Source organism: Columba livia, chromosome 20, assembly GCF_036013475.1.
Source record: "Columba livia isolate bColLiv1 breed racing homer chromosome 20, bColLiv1.pat.W.v2, whole genome shotgun sequence".
In the NCBI taxonomy this organism is placed as follows: domain Eukaryota; kingdom Metazoa; phylum Chordata; class Aves; order Columbiformes; family Columbidae; genus Columba; species Columba livia.
In genome coordinates this window covers 263516-288068 of record NC_088621.1, presented here as the reverse complement: position 1 = coordinate 288068, position 24553 = coordinate 263516, and the positions used below count along the sequence as shown (strand labels likewise).

The following is a 24553-nucleotide window of genomic DNA, read 5'->3' as shown; positions in this document are numbered from 1 at the left end:
CCAAGAGGGCTCTGGAGCCGACATCAGCGGGGCCACGACGCTGTTCCCCAGGGCCCAGGCGTCCCGGGGGCTGGGAAGGCAGTCAAGGACATTTGCACCTCACCCCCTAGAGGTCCGTGCTGCCGATGGGGCAACGGTCCTTCTTGTTCACCATAATTTGCAAGAAGAAAAACAGAAAGTGAGCAAAGCTGAAACTGGATCAAACGTCTACAGAAAAAAACTGCTACTATTAAATTCATGGAACTGGTAGAAACCACCTTCTGGTTTAACTGTGTTCCTTCACGCTCTTCATTCGCGTCAGAAAAACGATAAAAGCCAAAGCACCACTACAAGTAACTGCTGATGCCCCATCTCTGCTTGAGCTTACCCATGTTTTTTGGTAGCCATTGTTGATACCAGCACGGAGCACTATTATGAATCTCTTCAGTGTCTCCTGAAGTGACACAAAAATCTACCCTCGAAATTAACCCCAAATGATCCTCACAAGAACTGGGGAGCATTCCTTGATTCTGAGCTTCCCTATCGTCTACCCGCTGTTTGCGGAGATAATACTCAAAGGCTTCTTCGTCTTTGAATCTTCAAAAGGAGCCTATCAAACAAAAGGACCGAGCGCTAACATCCCTTCACTCTGGCGTCGGAGAAAGGAGGAAGAATGACATCAAACATGGAGCTAGGAACTTCTCTCACTTTCTCCAGAAACCTACGCGAGAATCTCCGGGCGCAGACATCCATGCAGCTCAAAACCAAAAATTCTATCTTGATAGGCAAATCGAGATGGGAACATCAGAAGGAAGTTCAGTAAGTTCCTCCATGTGCCAACAACCACTGCCAGGGAGCTTCCAAGGTGCCCCGCAATAGAGCACGCTCTGCTTTCTCAGGCACCTCACCACTCCATTGTGGTCTACTACCAAGCGGTATTAGACTCCGCTTGAATAAAGGTGTAAGAATCTGGCTCTACGAGCTAATTTGGGTCCTCACTTACCAGATTGTTCCGATTTTACACCACTACTGTTGAGCTGCTGGCTTTGCAGCATAGGCGGGTGTATTTCCTACCTTTCCCGCGTCAGCCTTTTTCAGTGCCAACAGTCCTGCTGAAATAAAGCTTTTGTTCTGGTTCTGTTCTCGTCCAGCTTTCAACATGAATCCATGACGAACATTTCCTTCTTTACTGCCTTTCTGAAAAACAGGTGGTTCTCCTGGGGTTTGTTCTTCAGCTTCCCCAGCCACCATCAGCTACCGAAACTCAAGCCCACGGTTTGATGAAAAAGAAAGCTGAATGCTATATAGCAGTTAAGAATTAGCATGCTAATGAATTTTCTGAAATAACTGAATTTAACATTACAATCAATGGTGCTGATTGTCTCAGGGATAGGAAATTGCAAAAGGACAATTAGAATCACTTCTGCAAACAAAATCCTTTGTTATTAATTAAGTTAAAGATCAACTGTCAGTCGTGTTTACTACAAGCAAGGTCACGATTTACCCAGTAACGGTCCAATATCTGAGTTCCGTAGCGTGATACCGAGCAGACAGCTTTTGGCTGACCTGCCCCGTCTGAGGCAACCCACAGCAAACACCGAGTCTTTAGCTGACGTTGAGAAAACAAGTCATCCCAATTTTGATTGCTCAGTCAATACAACACGTATAAGTACTTATAAACTCTCTTTTAACCTTACATCTTGCAAAATGCCAGTTTGCAGGAAACAGACTACCTACCACCATGTCTTTTTTTGCTGGCTGAAGTCACAACGTTGTTAGAGCTGATGCTACTCAAGAAGAACCTGCAGGTGAGAGCAGGAGAAACTGAGCAAGTCAGAAACACTTTCCAGCTAACGCTGCATCTCCGTAGTGGTCTCCAGCAGCCCCGTACCCGCTGACCCCGCTCCCGGGGCCCGTGCGCGAGGCAGCGAGGGGCTGGTTCGGAAAGTGCACCTTGTTAGAGCACCTCGCACCGGACTTTGTACGAGCAGCCCTCCTGAGTCAGACCTTAGCACTGCACTCCGGCTAATTAAATCAGTGAGAGAATATTAATAGCAATTCTTACTTCATAACCATTCATTTCCGACCAAAGCTTTAACTCCAGCAATTTATCTGGCTGCCAGCTTTGAACTCGCTGTTCATCACAGTCTGGGCGCATTACGGATGTCTAACAAGCCAAGGCCCAACCCTTTCCATCTCTTTCATAGCAATGCACCTGTTGCCCACTGCAAAGTCAATTCAATACATTACTGTTGGTGACACAGCCTGCAATTCAGCACTTGGTACGTGGGGAGGGCTGGCTGCATTCAGCAATGTGTTCTGCCCAAGGCACCCGAGGCAGCTCAGAGCTCCAGTCTGAAAACGTAACACGCAAGGAAAGAAAACCATTCCTGTTACAGGCAGCCTTTTTCCTTAATGTCTAAAATCCAAACACTTGTAGTAAGTGATGCTATACCCCTTCACTGCTCACAAGACGCAACTTGCAATATGCTATTTTTTGCCAAGATTAGCATTTCGAGATAGTTAGAAGCCAGCCAACACATGGAGACTTCAAGCTATGTGATGTCCCACTGCCCTAGCTGTGCTGTAAGAGCTAGTCCATGCCCTGGACGGCAACAGCGCACAGACGGAGGGAGACCATCCTGCCTCTTATCCCGTGTTGTTCCGCAAGCACAAGAACTGCAGGAGGCACTTAACGAACGAGGCATCTCGCTCGTGGCGTCGTGCTGATCTGGAGCGCAGCCCCTCCAAGGCCCTCCCTGCCTCTCACGCCGTGTTCAGCGAGCACAAGAGCTCAGTGTGGCACCACTTTCTGAACCTTGCAGAATAAACTTGCATGTGAGACTTCAGTCTAGACTTAAAGTCCCAGCAAGGTGTGAATTATTATCCCAGAGTGGCCATCTAAATCTCAGAATGGCACACACTAGGCACTATGTGATGATAATACCTACATTGTAGAGCCTTCTTCCCATAATAAAAAGGACATAATGTTCAAATTAGTAGGTATAAGCCTTATTACTCTCTCAGATAGTTAGGATTTTCAATTTGTGAAACAAAACAGGTCTGGGTACGCCCCTACTAACGGGCTCCTCAGAGCGCAGGACTTCCTGCTACACCTCACGTTTCTAACTCATGCTATGGCCGGAGCAGGTATTGGTTGCCTGGAATATGCACTAACGTATATTCTGTGCCTTTGAACGAGCTTTCTGGAAAATCAGATGCAGCTGCTGGAACCATTCCTTATTCAGATTCACCCAATGATGTGCAGTGTTTCACAGGTTATACCAAAGCCAGAAAAAGAAAAGGAATGAAGAATTTCAACGGATCCAAGGATGCAAAGCGTAGCTGGCTATTAGTGCAAAGAGCTACTAATTTTCTTGGGTAAATTCCAAAAGCACCATTGAACTGTCTCTGTGACAAAAGAAACCTAACAAAAACTCCCTACAAAACCAAACCGTCTCTCAGAAGAAAATGCCATGCTTTGATATAATTGTTCAAAGGCAAATACAGACTTCAGACCATCTGCAGGCTCTGCTGAGTTCAGCGAGAGAGAAAGATTAGTTCATTCAAGGGAGGGTCAGACCTAAGGATCAGCAAGTAGCCACGTGGGAAACAGCAGATAGAAGCAACCTTTGTCCTTGAAACTTTAAAAGTCTGAATCAAAGACCACTAAAATCAATGCAGGTCCAAGGAGCTCGCTGGGCTTTGCTGAGACGCCCAGCTCCATGCAGCTTCTGAACGACAGGTTTCCGCAGGCACAGCCCCAGCCCTGCCTGCCGCGGCCGGAGGAGCAACGGGCGAGCACAACGGAGGGACAGAAGGCGAGCAAGCTTGGCCACAGCCAGTTTTATAAGTATTGCAGGTTGCCACAAATATTCGTATCTGAGACAAATTCACACACTTTCTGCTTATGCTCAGAGCAACCTCAAGTCACTGGTTAGTGGCCTGAAAAGAAAGCCACGGGAAGGACGGAGCCACCTCCGCTTCCCCAGCACCCTCCCGGGCAGGCTCCCCTCCGCACGCACACCAGCTGCTGCTGGTGCAGTTCGCACCGCCCAAACTCGACGGCGAACACCAGCGTCTCCTGCTGACGCAGACACGCACGTTTAAAACGATCTTTGCTCTTTACAAGATGACGCCCACGGGTCAGATGTGTCTCTCAGCGGCAGCATCGGAAGCCGAGCGGTGCCCGTGCTGGCGTGAGCTGTCTTTGCTACCGCTGCACACACGGCTCCAGGACTGCCAAACCAGGGAGGACGACGGTCAGACTCACAGGCCTTCTTGTGATTTTGTGCCCCAGGGCTTCAAAGGGTAAGAGGAAAACTGGGCTTTCAGAACCACTCAATGCCCAGCTGAGCACAAAGCCGAGCCATCATATTTTCAAGTCAATTAACACAGCGGGAAGACAGTGAGCACTTCTGGAAAAGTGTCCCTTATTTGAACACTTCAGTGAAAACGGGGCTGTCTGAAATCAAGTCTGAACTTTGTGCCTCCGTTTACGAGCCGTCTATGAGTTATGCTTCACGCTTAGAAAAACTGGCGTTTTTGTCATCAGTGAAATGTCATATTGCACAACGCTTGCCTAAAGTAACTGGCTGACCCAAATAATTTTCCAAATTCTCATTTTCCAAAGACAAAGTGTTCAGAGAGTGACTGCAAGTACAGTCACAATAGCCAGGCCCTGGTAACACACTAGGAAGGAAGAGGAAGGGCAAGGAAATTACCCATCAACTCCTGCACCGCTCAGTCTGTAGAGCTTTTCACACTCTGTCTTACCCAACAGAGACCTGTTTCATTTGTTTCTTTCCCTAGAAACAAAGCATTTACCATTGATGTAATCCAGAGAACAAAACTGGCAAAAACCACAGCAACTCAGGAAACCTTGTTTCGGGAAATCCGGCGAGCTCCTCAGCCAATATAAACTGCGACGCAGCAATGAAGAGGTGACAATCAGAAACTTTCCAGCACTCTCAGTATCAAGAAACAAGTCTCCACCTTTTCGGGCAGTATTGCTGACCAAGATGAATGACCCGCTATATCCTTTCTCATGGCTGTCTCTTCCAGGGCTGACATTTTGTTAAATTACAGCAACTGACATATCCTCAGGGACATTCGAATGACCAGTTAAATTTGCAAGCTGTGGCTGCTGAAGCTCATCCTGGTAAGACTGGCAGCAGACGAGCACCAAGAAAACAAGGAAAGCAAAGAGAATTTCCAAACGGCAATCTCATTTTATCCTGAGGAAAAGGAGAGCTCTGGTAGTGCACAATCTCTAAACCAGGCAAGATTAACATTCAGAATCGACAGCTGAGTTATTTTCAGTCAGCACGTCCGGCCTGTGGAGCCAGCTTACCTGCTGCACCTGTGATAACTGCGCCTCAAGAGTCTCGGCCTACAATAGGTTCACAGGGGACTCTCAAAACAGGAGGGTTTTTTGATCGCAGTCTTGATAGTTTATCAGAAGATGAAGTGTTTGAGGTGAGACAGCGTTACCTGGCCTGAAATCATGCTGGCAAGCAGGAGCACTGGAGACTACTCAACAGCAGAACAGCGACCAAAAGGTGAGGAAACGCATTAATACATCCATACTCCTGCCCATCATGCCAACCAAGCCGTATGTCACTGATGAGTTTAACGGACTTTGTTTATAACCGAATACAGTTTCTGGGGTAAGTGGCCTCAAAGGCAAAATACAGTTACTTATAATGCTATCTGACCTGGATCCACCAGTTATTAATTATTCATCCAGAGTTCCCAATTTGTAGAATTAGACACAACTGATACATTTAATTACAGAATTGCACCAGCTGTTTGATTTACTAAAGTCACTGCTGCTGCCAGTGAGATTCCCAGGAATCACATTTCTTTCAGGGATGGACTCTTTACAAAAGTGCAGTTGAGCGCTCAAACCACTTACTTCTAAAACATTCCTTGGACCAGCTTTTCTAGCCATGGGCTCACTGCTGTTGTCCCAGTCCTCTGGGGCCGATTTCCTGCACGATATCGCAGAAGAAAAGTCTTCAGCATGAACCAGCATTTCCTGGGAGAAGCATTGATTCTTCTACGGCACCACCGCACCAGTAACATCGCTGGTGAACAATCAGCCTGCTCCTGAGCTTCTTCCAGCTCTCCGACGGAACACCAGCCTCTGAGGCAAAACAAAACCAGTGAGAGCATCCAACACCAACAAGTCCTGTTCCGCTGGGATGCGGGCACTTCCAAGCGCCAGCCCGGCTATCTGCGCTGCGAGCTGTGAGCGCCCACAGGCCCGGCAGAGCCTGCAGCCTCTGTTCCAATGCCGCCTGCCAGCTGTCCCGAACCAGCGTCCTCCTGCTGTGCCCACAGCTCCTCCAGCCCGCACGCACCGCTGCGCTTCCCGAGCAACCATGGTGACGCTGCGTACGTTCCACACAAGCCACGTGTGAGGTTCCAAATCCCAGACCCAACATCACAACAAGTGTACCATCTAAAGCCATCTTATTTAACTTGTCAGACAGTCATTCCTTTTGAACCAGCCTACGTTTCATCTGATTTGTTACACTAATAATGCTAACACTTGAAAATACCAAATGCCACATAGGGAAATTTGGTATGAGTGGCAGGAAGGCCCCTGAGGCAGGGCTTCATCTTCTGGCTGGCGCATGTGCTGACTAACACCATGTAGCCCCATCCTTCCCTGGAGCCCCTTGGTTCTCCTGGACAAATAATACACAATAATTGTAATAAGTAAAGGTTAAACCAGAAGACATGCAATGAGTAAGTGCAGCACAGCTTCTAAACCCCTTTAAAAGTCAATGGGAAGCAGGCTCCCTACATAATTTTTTAACTGTAGGTCTTTGTGCCCAAAAGCATTTTCAAAATTCACGATAAACAGATGACATGCCTAGCTCCCAACTGACTGCTCTCAGAATCCGGCGTCTCACTCATTAGGAGGCCTGGAAATTCCCACTGGTTACCCATCTGCACCTTAAACCAAGCACACAGCTTTGGAGAGCTGGCCCCACATGCTTTATGTCTTAGAAATCCGCAGCCCAACGGTTCTTTAGAATGTCACTCCTCTGGCAATAAAGTTAGCAGCTGAATCAATACTGAGCTGACATTGGGAGCTGTCTTAAACCTGAACTATGGATTTATTGCACAGAGTTCATGATAGATAGAGTGCAACTTCTACAGACAGGCATCTTTGGCCTGTATCCATCTATGCTAACAGCCAGGAAAACTCCGGTTGCTTTCAGATTTCTCAGTTACCCTCTGTATAGCGCACAGAAAAACAGGATCTGCAGCCTACCAAAACACTGCTGAATGTTTACCCCCACGGCACATCACGCCTTGCTCCCGTTCTCCCCTTCCATGGGCAGGAAGAGAGCCACGGAAAAACAAAGAGCCTTCCCAAACCCACTCAGCCTTCCTGGAACAAAACCGAGAGCAGAACAGGAAACCAGGCAGTGCTGCCTCTTCACATCCACGTCAGGAAGACTAAAAGAATGCTGGCTGAATTGCAGTTTCAGATACTCAGATTTGACATTCACACACCCCCTCTGCCATTTAAAGTGCAACGGCCCATGTCTAGAACATTACTCTACAGTAGAACAGAGTCCTTGGTGGGGCAAGAAAACAGTAATACCCTTAGCTGACACCACCACAAGCAGAACGAAAACACAGTAAGGGTGATATTAGAGCCAGGAACATCAAGAAAGAACAGCGTATGATTCAACTTTTTTCAGCAACCTCCTCTTTCAACAGACTTCACCCCACGAGCTGGGGCGCACTAAGACACCAAGAAACTGCAGCTTCATGCTGCTTGTTCAGCATTCTTAAACTTGTTAATCCCATGTAGGCCAAGTTCCCAAAAACCCTGGAAAAAGTCAGGCCAGGATAGCTCCACGAGTATCACCGCCCCACCAATGATGACATTACAAAATAGCGGTGCCGTTTGGTTGCAGGGCTTTATCATCTAAAGCTCTTTGCTGCACTGGGAAAAGAATGAAGCGCCTGTCCCACTACATTATTAAAAGCAAGGAAGCCGCCGTAGTATGTTTCCTTGATCTGCAAACACCATTTTTATGTTAGAAAAAGGCAGTATTTCTACATAGCCTTTTCTCTATGCACTATAACATAGCTGGGGCAGCACTTTAAAATAGCAGCTCGGATGAGTTTCATTTTGTTATCTTCAGCCACATTACAGATGTAGCGAAATGCATGCTGATTAAGGACTGGAAAGAGGACAACTTCAGCACTCACCGACAGCAGAAAACATGACGGGTCCTTATTTCTCACTGCTGAAACCTGCTTGCAGTCTTCTCATTTACCTTCAGCTGCTTTGGCGGCTCTTCTAGAGTCCTGGTACAGATCGCGGGCCTGGAACGCAGCTGCAGGCAGCAAAGCACAAGCGCATAGCATGGAGTTTCGCTTAGCAGGGCACCAGCAACGCCACTCCAGGTAACGACTGTGAAAAACAGACAGACAGACAGAAACCTCGCTTGTGTTTTGTTCTGCTAACAAAATTAGCAAATCTGCATTTTTTTCCTAGAGAAAGACTTCCTGATACCAACAAATACCTAGGCATAGGAAAGAGTCACACAGGACAGCCAAGTGTCTAACAAGCCCAAAGCAAGCCTTCCTGGTTAGAAAGCTGAACGTGAAATCAATTCTGAGCGAATTCGGTGCTCAGAAGTGCCATTCAGAGGATTCCAAAATGTGCATTGGTCAGAATAAAAATGATTCCATTATCTCTTGCACTACTTGACTTGTTTAGATCTTATCAGCTGATGTATGGTCTTGTTTAATTCTTTGAGGTGTATTTAAGGGAAACACTACTAAGCCTCTCACATTTAATAGGCAAATAAACCATAAGGTAGTATGTTAAACATTTTAATGAGAGTTTGCATACTTCTTTGCAGCTATTTCTTAACAGTTAACATTTGAGCAATGTTTGTGTGTGAATTTGAAGAGTAACTGAATTATACTCTGGAGATAAATGTGGTTTAGTACTCAAAACTGAGCAGATCTGTACGGAAGCATGTCTCTTAGATCTGTGAGGTCCAGAGAAATTAGACAATATATACTAACACATCAGCGAAGAAACCACTAGAGAAGTATGTAGTACTGTCTAAAGTCCACTGTAGAGCACAGCAGTTAGTCTGTTAGATATAATTTCTGCTCAAACCTCGACGGCAGCAGCGAAGCCAACACAGACAGCCGAACAGCCCCCGCCACCGGGACCACCGCTCAGGCTGACTGCCGAGGGACCGCAGGCCCGCCGGTGCGCAGCGCCGGTGCCAGCACGCTCGCTGCCTCCGGGTGAGCCAGCGCACCTCTGCACCACCCTGCGCGTTGTTATCCACTCCATTTCATCCGCCTTCACCAAAAGCTCTTTCCCGCCAAGGAACCTCAAGGCAAAGGCGACAGACACCTCGGCCTGTTCACTGCCCCGCTGAGGGCAGGGCCGGACACCGCGTTCTCCAGCCCTGCTGACAAGCCACTCCACCTCCATCCCCTGCCACCACCGCAGGCGGCGCGCTCAGCTCCGCAGCGCTGCCCTCAGCTCCGCAGCGCTGCCCTCTCCCCGGCACGTCCCACCTCCGGACACGGATTTCTTACCGTACCCCCCCGCTACACACAAAGGGCTGTTGTCTGCCCAGGGCCCCGCAGCGCGCCGAGGGGCAGTGGGCCCGCCCGCGCCCTGCCCAAGCCCCCAAGGGCCCTTCCCCTTCTCTCCGCCCAGCGCGCCCCGGGCCCTTCCTCTCTGCCCAGCACACCCCGCGCCCTTCTCTCCGCCCAGCACACCCCGGGCCCTTCCTCTGCTGCCCAGCACACCCCGGGCCCTCCCCTCCTCTCTGCCCAGCACACCCCGGGCCCTTCCTTCTCTCCGCCCAGCACACCCCGGGCCCTTCCTCTGCTGCCCAGGAGCGGGGACCGCCAGCGCCGAAGAGAGGCAGAGGGGCTGAGTTCGGCTGTCGGGACCAGCTGTGCGGGCATGGGCTTGCGCAGTGCGACCAGTCTGGGCCTTGTTTCCCCATACTTTCCACAGCACTTTATACTTTTCTGCCTTTGGAAATCTGTATAAATATCTTGTAATGACAAAATGACTGCAGTGGCTGTGTATTACTCTGGCCTCGATGCATAAATCAACCTTTCTAGCAGACGGCTGTGCTGCTGTCCTGTTTCACGCAGCCCTGCTCACGGGGCTGAGGCACCTGAGGTCAGTGCGCTGCTGCAGTTCAGGCCAGCAATCCGGACAGGAACAATTGCTCGGCACACCGCTCCCCCAGCAGCCTTCAGAGCACAAATAATGCAAATCCTTGTTTAAACTCAAAATAGCAACCCAGGCCGTTATTCTCCTGTGTGATCTCTTCCACACGGTTTATTTTTCTCTCTATTCTTGCCAAGATCAGGACCTAATGCCCAACTGTGCCATGGTCCATGGCCTAACCTGTTCTTTTCCACCCGGTGCAGAGGGATGCCAGGCTCCCAGCAGGTAGGATTGCCACACTCATTTTGCACACGTGAAAACGCTGTCACAGCAGGGGACCCACGCACCCCAGCCTGTCAGCTGTCCTACCACTGCATCTTAACGTCACCAGAGGCATTTTGCTCCAGTAGCAGTGACATCTTCAGTGGTCCTTCTGCTTGTCACAATCAGCCTACCAGGCAAACAGCAATTCAGCTGATTAGCTTTAAAGAAGGTTTGCTTATCACAGTCGATTCCCTGCAAAAGCTGGTGCTGTTACAACTGTAATACACATAGAAATACCTCACAGCACTTCACGAGGGGAAGCAGCTGGCAAGGCTGTTTTCACAGCAAGATTCCAAGCTGCAGGTTTACCTAAAACAAGTCCACTTCTCTGGCACCAGAAAAGGAAAGCTGCTTCCTGAAAAGCAAACCACAAGTGTCGGCTCCTGCCTCCATCAAGGCTGTCATAGGGATGCTGTGACAGAGGAGAAGAGGCGCTTCGCTGCCCCCTGACTTTGCATAACAAACCTACATACAGTAGGACAGTCACATTGCTTACTGCCCCCAAACACAGCAAAGCAGCAATAACCCAGATGTCAGAAGTGCATTATGCACCATTAATTTGCTTACTTTCTTCTAAACTGCTTCATTGCTATGCATTATGCTATATGCAGGACATATATCCTGGGTCTACATTTTTCTGCTTTGCAAACTTAGGGAGATTTGCAATCACGAACTCCGAGAGCTTTTTGTCTGCTTACTGGTGAATCGAAATTGTCAGTTACCCTGGAGAAAGGAACAGTTAGAGCAGATCCCAAACTAGTGGAACCAAGGGAAATCTTTCTATTGATGTCTCAAGCACTTTGGACTAGGCTCTTGTTGAGCTATTTGTGGCATTTGGGTTTTATTCTGCATTACAGATTGAACCTGTTGTTAATCAAAACACCGGTGACACTATCAGAAAGACAATGTGACATTTCCATGCTGTTCTACCAGTTTAAACAAGACTCCATGAAGAAGTTGACCTTTTCTCAGTCAAATTATGAATGCCAAAACTGCAGGAATCCATCTTTCAATTACTGTCACCTTGAAAGTGAAAAATGCTAGAGGGATTACACTTAAAACATTACCAAGCCCAGATATATTTCAAATGCAATCTTCCCTTTCAGGATGGATTCATTTCTGAAATGCAGTGAATCTTACGCACCTTTTCCACAGAACGGTGACAACACTGCAGATTAAGCCTAGCTCTCAAGAGGGGAGCACTGTGAGCATTTGGGGCACCAGCAGGAGCGCGGCCGCCCCCAGGGAGGGCAGCAGGGGCCGGGTTCCCGCGGCGCAGGCTGGGGAGCGGCGGCACCGCGGGACACGGTCCCTCAGCAGGCAGGGCGGACAGGCACAGGTGCCACTGGCAGCCCAGGCGTCACCAGGGCGAGTCAGGGACCGGGCTGGATGTGGCTGTACCTACGGAGCCGCTTCTGTGAGGACTGTGCAGATGTTGCTGCTTGGGGCAATTAATGCCCCTGGCTCTGGCAAACACAGACCAGGCTAAGGGTTAACTGGGAACTCTAAATTAGCAGGATCTTCCCAGCTTAATAGACAAGAAAAGATGCATGTTTTGGTCTAATCCTGTTCTTTTTAAGGGGAAATGCTGCAAGGAATAAATGATGCAGAGCTCTTGCTGCACTTTAAAGACAAGCTGCATTTTTCCTTTTGCTTTCTCTCTCCTTTGAAAAGAACAAAACTGCAAATCCAGCTTGTCAAAAAGTCGCTAATATTTTTGTTCAAAGTACCTGTGCACACCAGGGCTGAAATTCCACAAAAGCTCTACTTCTATTTCAGTTCCACTTTATATTTCAAACCAGGATCTCTCTCTGCAGAGGTGAATGTCAAGTGTTTAATCCATCTATCTGTGTCACTGTACATCTGTCCCACTATCCATACATCCACAAAGTTATAGGATGTTCGCAATCATAGTATCTGAGCACCTGCTCTTTGGGAAAAGGATTGCTGCTTTTAACAGAGTTTTGGCTCAAAAAAGCAATTAAAAAATACATATATACACCAAACAATCTGTGAAGACCCCTAAGTTTCAGTTATTGCATTCCATTTCCCAAGGAAGGCACATACTGCAGTGCCAACTGACAGCACAAAGCCCTTAGATAGACACAGAATCGTTTGTCAGTTACCTCCCTGCAGCCAGAAGCCCTTGGACATACATATCCCACAATGAAACTACTTATGAGTCATTAGCATGGTCTGCAGGTTTTTTGAAAGGACTACTGCATATTAAGAAACAGCTGTATTTTCTCTTCCTGTTCTTGCTTGTTTTATCCCACCTTTTTCATTTCTTATTCTTTCCTCTCATGGTCGCAACGCTGAATACAACAAGACACATACATTTAACCATGCTCAGTCATTTCCATGCTAATTAATTCAGGTTCCAATATCTGTGTTTTGTGCAGGTTTGGTAAATCCCCCTTAAATTGGTAATTTAAGCCCAAATCATCTCCCCCGGCAGAGAGCAGGTTTCTGCTCCTGCCCACCTCTGCCGGCGACGCCAGCGCAGGGATTATTTTAATTAAAACGCCAGGTGAGAAAATCATTAGAAAGATAACAAGCAGGCCAGATCACCCGTTACCCGAGGCTGGTAAATATATGGGATTCTAATCCAATTTATGAAGCTTTCAAGCCAGTAAAACAATTAATTTTAAAATGCATTTCAGTCAAGATGAAAAACTACTTTGTTGTGTGCTTTTTTTTTTTTAAGGTGCAGGATGAATAAGTCACCAAAGACAACAGAAAAGCATTTTCATCTCATTTTCATTTATTACTGACACAAATGCAGTGATTACTCCTAAATGAAATTCATCAGAAGTCTCCTGGCTGTTTACATACAACTAAGTTCAAATCACATCTAGTTTGGAGTCTGATGTCAGCACACCGCACCTCACTGCGCCGCACGAGCCTGGAATGGAGCCGCGGGGCTCCGGGCCGCCCGCAGGGCTCGGGATGGCCCACAGGGGTCCAGATGGCCCACAGGGGTCCAGATGGCCCACAGGGCTCCGGCAGCTCTCGAACCCTTCTGAGACTAGTTACTGACATTGGTCGATATGAGGCCACTGTCCAAGTACATAAATATCAGTACCTTACATTGTGCACTTCACTGAGGTCAAAGTTGTAATTATTATGTTGGGTTATGTTACTATTTAAAAAAAAAGAAAAAAGTAGGAAAAATAGAGTGATGCAGCACAAAACCCTCTTTACTATACAGTATTAAGTGAAAGTATTGAAAAACAGGATAGCCTGTAATTAGACATAAAGTGTATCCAAGCAGATGTTTATGGTCTTCATTACAACTCAGGGCAGTAAGTCACTGAAGGCAAAAAATCTGCTCCAAATACAACAAAAGTCACCATCGATTTTGCAGGCCAGAGGAACCTTTAAAGTGAACAGAAAAAGATCATTTCTTTCTGCAAATGAACTTCATCACAACAGGTTATCCAACTGGGATCTATTCCATTCTTCCGAGCAACTTTGCTCCAGTTTCTCTCTTGGCAGGGAGCGCAGAGGGGAGGAGGAGCGAAAATGGAAACAAGCAAAATTCTCTTTCACTCAGCACGAAAGGTATTTCATGGAAAAGGCAATTAGGAACAAGAGGACGAAAAAAAAAGCTCTATCCTAAAATAATAGTTAAAGAACTCCGTATACTTGTAACCTCAGTTTCAGTACAAATGCTGTATTCATTAAAAAGAAATACAGGGTAGCCGGGCTGGATTTATCACTGGAATTTGCACACTGCCATAAAGAATGTCCTCTATTAATGACAACAGCTGTTGGTTTAACAACCCTAGAAAAGATCATTAAATTCCTTCATGTTTCCCAGAAACAGATGGAAGAAATGCAAAAGCGTTAAAACATACGGGAGAACATATTGAAAGGCAGCGCGGCCCCGAGCAGCCGGATCCCCGGCTCGCGCTGCTCTCCTGGCGGGCGCCCGAGGGCCGCGCTGCGGAGACCACCCAGCGCCCGCCGGGGACAGCAGGGCTCGGAGCTGCCGCGGGCACCGTTTCCCCGATGGTTTATCTCAGAACCCCGGAATGGCTGGGGTTGAGGGGACCTCTGGAGACCACCCGCTCCAAGCCCTGCGCACAGGGTCACAGAGCCGACGGCACAGGGTCGGCCCAGGCGGCCTGAATGTCTCCAGGGAGACTGCACAGCCGCGCGGGGCAGCCTGGGCCAGGCTCTGGCACCCTCAGAGTAAAGAAGCTTTTCCTCATATTCACATGGAACGTCCTGTGTTTCAGTCCCATCCTACCGTTGGGCACCACTGAGCGGAGTCTGGTCCCATCCTCTTGACATCTCTTATCACTTACGCTGTGCTTGCAGGCACAGATTTCCTTTCCTCTCTATTTCCTTGTTAGCTTCAACACAGACATTTCTTTTGACAGAAAAATCAGAGGCATCTTGAGAAGGTCTGATTGTCTCTACAAAATTGGTGGCATAACTGCTTTAATTTTTCCAAAATGCATCATTAAAAAAAATCCAGTAGGGATATTTATACCGGGCCAAATTCCAGAGGCCATGGTCAAGGAACCCCGGATGTCAGGGCTGGAAGGGACCTGGGCAGCTGCTCCAGTCCAACCCCCGGAGCCGGAACACCCAGATGAGCTTACACAGGTTGGTTTGGTTGAACCTGCAGCAGCAATCAGCTCTGTCCTTCATGTTTGCAGCTTTGTTTCTGGATTCAACTGAATGTTATTTAAGCACGTCAGTGGAAAAACTAAACAATTAACATTGGTATTTCTCAACCTATATGCAAATTATCTCCTCTATCTCTGCTCGAAAATGCCAGGAGTTTTTATCTCCTCTACAATTATCTGCTTTATGAAATGTCATAGCAAAGCTATAAGAAAAACTTGGCTCTTTGATGTTTTATTTTTTAAAAAGTCTTCTTGCATTTTCTGGGTAAAGAAGAACACTAAAATACTCAGAGCCAGATTTTCAGCTGAGGCTAGTGAACCAAGCCCCACCGCAATCAACTTCTATCAGTTGCATAGATGGCCAGAAGCTTTCAAAATGCAGTTCCTTGGATTTTGCGCTCCCCTGCCTGCCATGCTTGCCTTCTGATTGCAGATGATCATTTCAAAGGGCCCCACACAATGCTGTGACGCAGCCGCACAAGCAAGGCTGGTGCCCCATGGGCTCGTTCCCAGCGGTTCTCACCACACGGCACCAGCACGAGGACCAGCCCACGACGCGATGGGAGCACAGGGGCTCCGGGCTGTAACGCTCTCCCGGACATCGCTCACCTGCAGCTAAGGCTGATGGGACTTCTGCACTGAAACCCCACGACTATAGGGGCCAAGGACTTGCTGCAGCACTTGAGCAGTAACCCGGCACACAGATGTGCAAGGACACACGTGTGGCGGAGGTGCCGCCCGGCTGCAGCACGGCGTTCACTGCTGCTCGGGATTTCAGCTCCCACCGTCAGTAACATCTCGAACACACCAACATACAGCTGCAGGCTATCAAGGGCTGGCCTGAAAATAACAGTGATGATCATTCATTCGTGCGCAAAATTTAATAATAAAAAAATCAGCAACGTGCCTGGAACCTGTGCAAGGGTTGCACACCAGCCTTGCTAATTCCTGCTTATCAGCTGCCAAAAAAGGAGACTAGTTTAAGAAAATACAAGCATAAAGCCCCTCATAAATTATCGTAGCTTGAGCTAACATCTTTGAGCAATTTTTTAACATCTTCCACATAGAACAAAATGAATACATGAAGGAAAGAAAGATTGCACTGGGTTTATAACTGTGACCTCAAACTGAGAACAGCAAAAATGTTGAGAGCAATGTCCAAGTTTGTTCAAAACCTAAAAGAGGGAATGAGAGGAGGGTGCTTGTCTGCGCAAGAGCCCATCGAACAGCGCCCTGCCCCTGCGGCAGCTGCCGGAGCGCGCCGGCAGACACCGAGACGGCTCAGAGCGGGGAACCGCGCAGGGTGGACCCTGGACTCCAAACGACAGGCCTGAGCTACAGAAAATGCAGAGCCTGCAGGAACCTCCATGCCGTTTTTTGTTGTTTTAGGGGGCTGGTGATGTTGTTTTCCAGCTAATTTGAAGATTACAGTTTGCAACCCAGCAGGCAGCCAGTTGACAGAAGAAAATGAAGTGCAGACTGAAAACCAGCCAGAGCCTCAGTGGTTCTCCTTTCAAGCATAGTCTGGAACGCATCCGTGGGCCAGCAATCCCAGAAAATAGATGATTTCCCCCCCCGCTCTGAACATGGTACAGCAAACAGAGTTTTCCTTAGGGCATGAGAGACAAGCTTCAGAGTTCTGCTGCTGACAGCAGCGTAACTGAGAATTAAGAGCTGATTTTGCCATATTTACCTCAAGGTATGATCAGTGAAACAATTTTTAATGCAAGCAGGTGAAATTAAGATCTGATTAAGTCTGCTTAAAAATCGTTTCCCCCACAATGGTCTATGTCTGGGACAATAACTCTAAAGCCTTAAAGAGGAAGGTAAGTACCAAATCCAGTTAGTTCTCAGAGGCACAGCTGTGCACTGCAGTGCAGCTCAGGCTTGTGAAACAGCCACTTCCTCTGTTAAAGACAAGCACGAACTCAGAGAAATCTGCTGAAAAGAAACAACACTTAGTAGTTCCGTTTCCCTTAGTGCATGATGTGGTGAAACCTTACATGTCACAAGATGCTGTTCTTTTACATTGCTTTCCACTCGCACGTCCCTAAGCTCTGAACAGCTTCAGTATCTCCATTTTGCAGCTGGGGAATGGGCAGGAAAATGCTTTGCCCAAAGTAACCCAGCAGATAGTGATGGAGGACACATTAGAAATCCAAACCATAAACACGGCACAGTCTTCACGCAGACAGAGAAAGGGATTGCTTACGTTTTCAGCTTCTGTGAACAAATGCAAAGGAGCTACAAAAGAATAAAAGTACCCAACACCAAGCCACTACAGAGCGTCTTCCTTCTTTCTTGCACATCTGAAATAAAACTCTCCTTGCTAGCCAATATGAGCTTTTCTGCACTTCTTCACTGGCAAGGTAGAGACAATATTTTTAATTCAAATGGAAGCCAAAACTGCAGCCTGAAATATCAGTATATACTGAATATGTGGGCTGAATGGCAACACAATAAGACAAACAGATTAAATAGATTACGCCTTCAGGTGACACTGTTCTGCGACCCCGGCAGGGACGTTTCCTAGGTGCAGCCTAGGTGCCTCCCTTGCAGAGGAAGGGCCTGTGTCCTCCGCCCCGTGGGCCGCTGGGCTTCCCGGACACCCGAGCCACGCTGCGCGCTGCGCCCACGGCACCGGTAGGAGCTATGGGGCGGTTCATCGGGCTGAGGGAGTTTTAAAGGAGGAACACACGCATAACAGCAGCATTTTCATTGTAAGGGGTACCAAAATACATAAAACAGGCCTTCTATTTGGGATAGAAAACACTACCAACAACACAGAGAAAGGCATTTTCCTCCCTCTGTGTTCCCCAGTAGGTCTAATGTCAGTACACCACAGCCCTCTCAAATGATTCATTTAACCTTCACAGTTTAATCATGACAATATTTGTCCTTTTCTCCCAGCACCTGATGATTGCTGTATTCATTACACTAGAGCCGTACATCCTCTGAAAGGAAGCACTCAGATGCTACTCAACCACAAGGCATATATTTTCTCCCCAGGTGCTAGCCAAGTGTTTGGAAATAACGTTTGTAATATCCAGTAACCACTAGACTGTAACAGCTGTTGTTCAGCTGCCAAGAAAGGTTATAAAGTTTGGCAGGGATTTGTTCTCAGCAGATCCCCCCCAGTTTAAAGGACATTCTCAAAGTCCTTTTTGCTGACTCTTCCCTCCGCAGTGAAGCTCTGAAGCGCCGGGTGCTCAGGACCGGGCTGCGCGCGAGAACGGCACCTGGCACGGCCCATCCTCCCGCGGGTTGCTCCTCAGACAGCGAAGGTGGCCCAGGTGCTTGTGAGATCCCCGGGAGAGAGGGGACTGCAATAAAACTCGCTCTTTGCAACGCGTTCCTGGCCTCTGGCGCTTCTCACGATGCGCCTGCATGTGTCCACGCCACCACAGCCCCCTGTCCTGCGCAGGCCCTCCTCTCCAACACACCTGCTCTGAAATCAACAGCTCTTAGGTAGCACGAGGCAACTTTGAAAAATCTATTTGGCAAGTCTCTGCACACTGAAAGCTTTGAAAATACTGTAAGACCTGACTGCAAGAAAAGTGGCTCATGGCAGAGGAGAGTAAGAGCTGAAGCCAGACCCTGTACCCATCCAGCACCTCCGCAGGCTCCGGTGAGGAGCCCGGGAACTTGGTGTCATCAACGCCCCAAAGCAGCTGCTCAGTCGTTCCCATCCGCAGGGATGTGGAGGCTCCATTTTTCACATTCACAAAGTCCTCCCAAAACAGCACAAATAACCTGCAAGGCCACTCAATTTGTCCTCGGCAAGACCTCTTTTCTAAGGGGCAGCAGTAGGTGACAGGAGATGGGAACTAGCCGAAACTGATGTCTGACACACTGCCCTCTGCAATTACTGCGAATAATAACCTCTCCAAAGATGACATATTCCTAATAACAACGTGGGTGAGGGGGTGACTCAGAGGACCGGGGCACGGAGCTGCAAGCAGCTGTGCCAGCAGCAGCCATGCCGTTGATAAGGCCGCTCAGCGACAGCCGGGTCCCCGGGCCGTTTGGCAGCGCTGCCATGTGCCCAGCAGCGCGTGGCCATGGCAAAGGCCCCACGCAGCCAGAGCACCAGCACGGGACAGGACAGCGTCACCAACAGCCCCGCACCGCGGGCTGCGCCGTCCCCCGGCCACTCCGCTGCGCAGGGCCTCTGAAACACCCTTTTTGGCGCCAGCCGCTGCGCTGTGACCCCGCGTGGAACACGGGTGCCAGGGACACGTGCGCACACGCGTGCCTGGAACCAGCCCTTCAGCAGCCGGGCTGCAGCGTACTGCGCCTCCCGCCTCGGCTCCGCGTGTGCTTACACAGAAGCCTTTATAAATTTTTTACCTAATTTGCAATGGATCTTGTTAAATTTTGTATCTCCCCAGTAAGCTTGGCATTGAATGCGATTCCCACATAAACAGTCTGACAGGCACTTTATAAGCCATCTACAATACACTGTACCTTCTTTGCGTACACAGTTACAAGTTCACTCTTTCAAAAGACTTATTTTTCCTCAGAAAACCCAATTACAATATTAAACCATAAATCTAGGTCTTGTCTCATTGTTTATTTATGGTAATTTCAATAAACAAATTATTCCTGTCGTCTCTAAATTGATAGCACAAAATGAGCAAGTTTATCAAAGTCATCCCAAACTACGTATAAAGTAATTGTGTTTTTGTAAATCCAACTCAGGTATGTAATTATCGCAAATAATATTTCCTGCATTACTCACTTGAGCAGAATGGCTTTTTGGTGAAATTTTGGCTGGTAACTGATTGTTTCGAAAACACATTTCAGTTCGCGAGGATACACGCGAGTTTGCACGTTTTATTTATATACGCACACTTACAGCTGCTCACACGCAGACGTTAGCAAAGCGGTCGCTACACACCACACCGTAGTGACCTGAGTCTTGACCTGTTTAGGAGTTTTATGCAACAACTTTCCTGCAATAATCTAAAAGTTGTGAGAGTAAGAAGAAGAAAATGTAGACATCCAGTCACCATCACCATTAAACTGTTTAATACCCATGTCATCTTGGAGCATTGCCTATTTAATTATGTCCTAATTAAGAGCCCTCCCTGCTCCCTTGCCTCACCATTCCCCGTGCTCAGAGGAGGCACGAGATGAGCTACACGAGCCGTTCTGCTCGCTCACGCGCGGCGGCACCAGGCACCCGCACCCGCCGGGGCCGGGCCGGGGTTACAGCACGAGTTCTGCCACCTCTGCACCAGCTACCGGTGCTTCCAGAGGCCCGGGAGAGCGTCACGTACCACCATGGGTTACACCCGCTCAGGATCTACCCCCAGAGAGGATTAAAAAGCAGAAGCTGTGAGGAAGCAATAGGTTTGCCTCCTTTTTCATTTTAATCCATTCTTGAAGGCTGCAAAATCTGCGGGTTTGAGAATTCCTTTAAACTACAAAGACTTGAAACAGCATTAGAAAAAGGAATTATGAAAGTCTCAGATAACTCTGCAAACTGGAGCTTTAAGAAGAAACATCAAGTATTGCAAGATTTTAATAAAAACGACAAGACATGGCACCACTGCCGCTTCAACGTCTTCCTGTTCTCAGAACTGACCCGAAAGCGCGTCCTTCACCACGCTGTTTACCCCAGGACAAGGAGTCACCACCAGGCACCAGCATCCCAGCTCCTACAGATCGCGTCTGAGTCCTGCCCGCGTCGGTCTCTCCGGAGACAGAAGCCGTCCTTCCAAGAGCAGCCCTGGCCCGTTTCAGTTTATGTTCCCGGGCGGAAACTCTTGCACAGGATTAAAAGTAAAATAAAATAAAAAAATAAAGAAACCCCACAACCAAACTGCTCTAATAAAACCTACATAATACAATTTTCATAGTACATGAAAATAATAAAGATCCGAGCTTTTGTAGAAATCAATGTATCTCCTATTTCAGAAGCTTTTGTGCAAACAATATTTCCTTGAACTTACACAATACATTGAACTGAAAACGTTAACTTTAATATAATTGCATCAATAGAGCAGTTATATCCCTCCAAACAGCTACTCTAAAGATGAGATTTTAAAGCATGGTTCATAAATATAGGGACAGAGAACAAAATAGCTCCTTTTTTGATAATTAAACAGTTAGCAGCTAAATTGCATTGTAATTGATTGGAAAATTGCTTTTTTAATGAGATTTAGTCACTAGGAAATGGCTTTTTTCTTCAATATGCCCGATGTGCATTGGGTCATTTAAACAGCAAATTGCCTTGCTAGCCTCCTATTTAGACCATCTACATTCAACTTTCTGTAAGAAAAGGTGCACCCCCCAGTAGATGAGCCCCAGCCGTCCCGGAGCCGCCGACAGCGCCGGGGAGTGCGGGGTCTGCGCAGCAGGCACCGGGGCAGCGGCCGCAGCCCTGCGGGCCGAGACACGGCAGGTGCTGGAGCGGAGAATCGAACCGGCGGCCCTGAGACCCTGCGGCTGTGAGACCCTCGGCCCCGCCTCACCCCCGGAGCCAGGACCAACAGACCCTACACCGCAGGAACGCAGGATTTCGCGCTGTTTTGCTGCAATATTAGATAAATTCCCTTCCAAAGGCAGCGCTGCAGTCCGCAAAATGAACTCCGCAGCGAGGCGGTGGCGGCAGCTCCCGCGGGCAGGGGACACGACCGTCGCCAGGCCCCTCAGGGCGCCGGACCGGCTTCCTCTCTCCTCCCTCGCTCTCAACTTCTCCGAAGCTCAGCAGGTGATGTTCAACAACCAAAAACTGACGCTACAGTCTGTTAATGCTGTAGCTCACAAAGTTCCTTTATACAAGCACAACACACAGCCCTTCCTCAAAAAGCCTGTGTAACCTAAATTGACGAGACAGACAAAGTGTGGGAGAAAGTACTGAATTATCTTTTTAAAGACCTATTATTTTAGATACTAGAAGACTACTATGACTGGTACAAGGTAAAAAAGAGTAACCTTTCTTTGAAACTAGAAAGGCTGTTAAAATAATTGTTTTCAAGGATATACTCAGGAAACGGGGCAAAAGAAATATTGTTCAGCTGTATGAAGAGCCCTGGGTAAGTATGAATTGAAAATAAATTATAATTTGACAACCCTTTAGTTAAAGGAATTTTCCAAATGTTTCAGAAACAAAATATTTGAATGAATTCTGATTATTGTGAACAATGGGTTATGTACAACAACAAATGCAGTATACAGTTCAGTCAGATTTTTATTGTTTAGGTTCCAAGCTCTCCATTGATGTGACTCAGATTGTAACATAAACAGCAGTGATTGCAATCATCTGCCGCTACCATAGCAACAGACAGAATTAAAAGGGCAAACTACAAAGCTGAAGTGGCATCACACTTGTAGCTTCCAACTGCGCGGCAGCAAGCTGGAGTGCGCCAGCAAGCTGGAGTGCGCCAGCAAGCTGGAGTGCGCCGGGCGGCAGCCGCGCCTGCGCGCGCCCAGGAAGCAGGTTTGCTCGCAGAGATCAAAGCCAGTTAGGTCAGGTTCTGAAATCAAGGACCAACACCACCCCTTATGTTTCTACCAGTCTCCTCTCTCCCTGTCCACAGTTTTAAATATCTGGGGAATGAAAACAGACCTAAAAACAAGACTTCAAAGCAATCTTAGGAGTTTTTGGTTATTTCTCCATCCTCCAAGTTTTCAAATTTGAACTCAGTTATGACTATTATTCGCTAGTTTTGTTCCTGATTTTAGAAGGCAGCAGAGAGCCAATTTCCCTCCTACTTCGCTCTGCCCGCCCCTCCAAAAACAGCAAAGCAAAAGGCAGAAACACGCTGCTCCGGCCTGATGTCGCAGCTGGCCCGTCGGGGCGGTCAGCTCCCGCAGGACAAGGCGCCTGGCCTCGCTAGGTACCAGGAAGCTGCATCTGAGTCCATCATTAATTGTCACACGCGTCCAGCTCTCTGGAACTGGCCAGGGGACCTTCAGCTTTGTGACTTACCACCTCAAAGAAAACCCGACCTGCGAGCACACTTCACTAAAACTTAGTTTAGCTGATATGGGTACATACAGCCTTATCTCAAAAATAAATGGAAGTACTCTCAAATACTTAAAAAGCAATTTTAAGCGGTCACAAAGAAGTTCTGCTTTACCTGCACACCAAAATGGTGCGTTGCTGTGGTCCAGGGGACAGCAAACGTCAAAGCAGCGTCAGTGTCTCATCTGGCCAAGCAAATCATGTTTTCTGCAATTACACTGCAGCAGCTCTAACTTCAGCCCTTTCATTAGCCCTTTGTTAACGATGATAATAAGAGGAAAATAATACCGCCTAAAGGTACCCCAGCCATGAGTGACAGCGACACAGTAATGTGCATAATTACAATATTCATAAGCAAGTTTTCATTATAATTAACAAAGACAACTGTCTTATTTTGTTCTGATTACCTAAAGATATATTAAAAGTAAGTTTGCATAATTAATTACCAAAGGTAAGGTTCCTTACAAAGCCTTGGAGGTTATTTCAGGGAGCTCGTTCGAGAAAGTCATCTCCATAATAAACATGATGTGTCACCTCAGAGCTTATAAATTAATCATGGTGACGCAACGAGAAACCCGCACCTGCCCGGCCCAGCAGAGGCAGCAGCACCCGGGCCGGCGGGCGGAGCGACACGCGCCGCTCCGAAATCACCGCCACTCACCCCACAGGTCACTTGCACATTTACTGAATTTCCTTCGGAATTGCTGGGAGAAAGGTTCATATACTGTAGGGTATCTATCCAATAGTTTGATTAGGTTTTGTGGTTTTTTTTTCTAAATAATAATTCAAAAATAATAGTTGGGCTCAAGTTCCTGACAAGTTTTATCCCGAAGTGACTCAATTCCAGCAACCCAGAAAGCCCTTCGACAGCAAATGAAGAGCTGCCAGTCATAAGGTACTTTGCAAGTTACACAGCTGGGTAAGGTTTGTAAGAACTATGCTGCTTATTCTTTCTCTAAACATGCTGAAGTGGTGGGGGGCCTGGCGCTGGCTCTCAGCTGGTGACTTTTACCCTCCGGATAATTGAAAATCCAGACCCCATAAAAGCCAGCATTAAGTACCGAGATCCCACGTTGCCCTTTGCAACAGAACCACCGAGAAACAGCAGTGGGCAAATCCAGAAACTGGTCGCTCAGCTTCTCCCCGTCAGCTCACCGCAGGCTGTACTGGCAGTTCAACTTCTTCACTAAGGTCCTTCTGCTTCCCGTAAGAATCACAACAGTATTTCGGAGCAGGTTCGTACACACAAAACTCTGCCTTCAAATGAGATTAACCTTCAAGCAAAATGAAGATACACACAGCCCCAGTGTAGCGGAAGAGAAGCCACAAACACACAGCACCTGGGAAAAGGACAAATACGAGGAGTGCTTCACCCTAGCGTCCCATAGATTGGTATTAAAGTTTTCACTATGACAAAAGATCGCTTAAAACTAAGTGCACGCA

The 24553-nt window shown here is 47.8% G+C and overlaps 1 long non-coding RNA gene across 2 annotated transcripts in view; it reads right to left on the bottom strand.

The window, feature by feature from the left end:
• Positions 1 to 24553, bottom strand: part of LOC102087512 (uncharacterized) — a 174560-nt gene that overhangs the window by 148904 nt on the left and 1103 nt on the right. The window contains exons 2-3 of one of the 2 annotated variants that reach the window (XR_010467301.1): positions 9580 to 24450; positions 8221 to 8425 (exon numbers count right to left, since the gene is read on the bottom strand). This is a non-coding gene — a long non-coding RNA (uncharacterized LOC102087512). The remainder of the gene's footprint in view (positions 1 to 8220; positions 8426 to 9579; positions 24451 to 24553) is intronic. The other variant, XR_010467302.1, reaches the window with a different exon arrangement.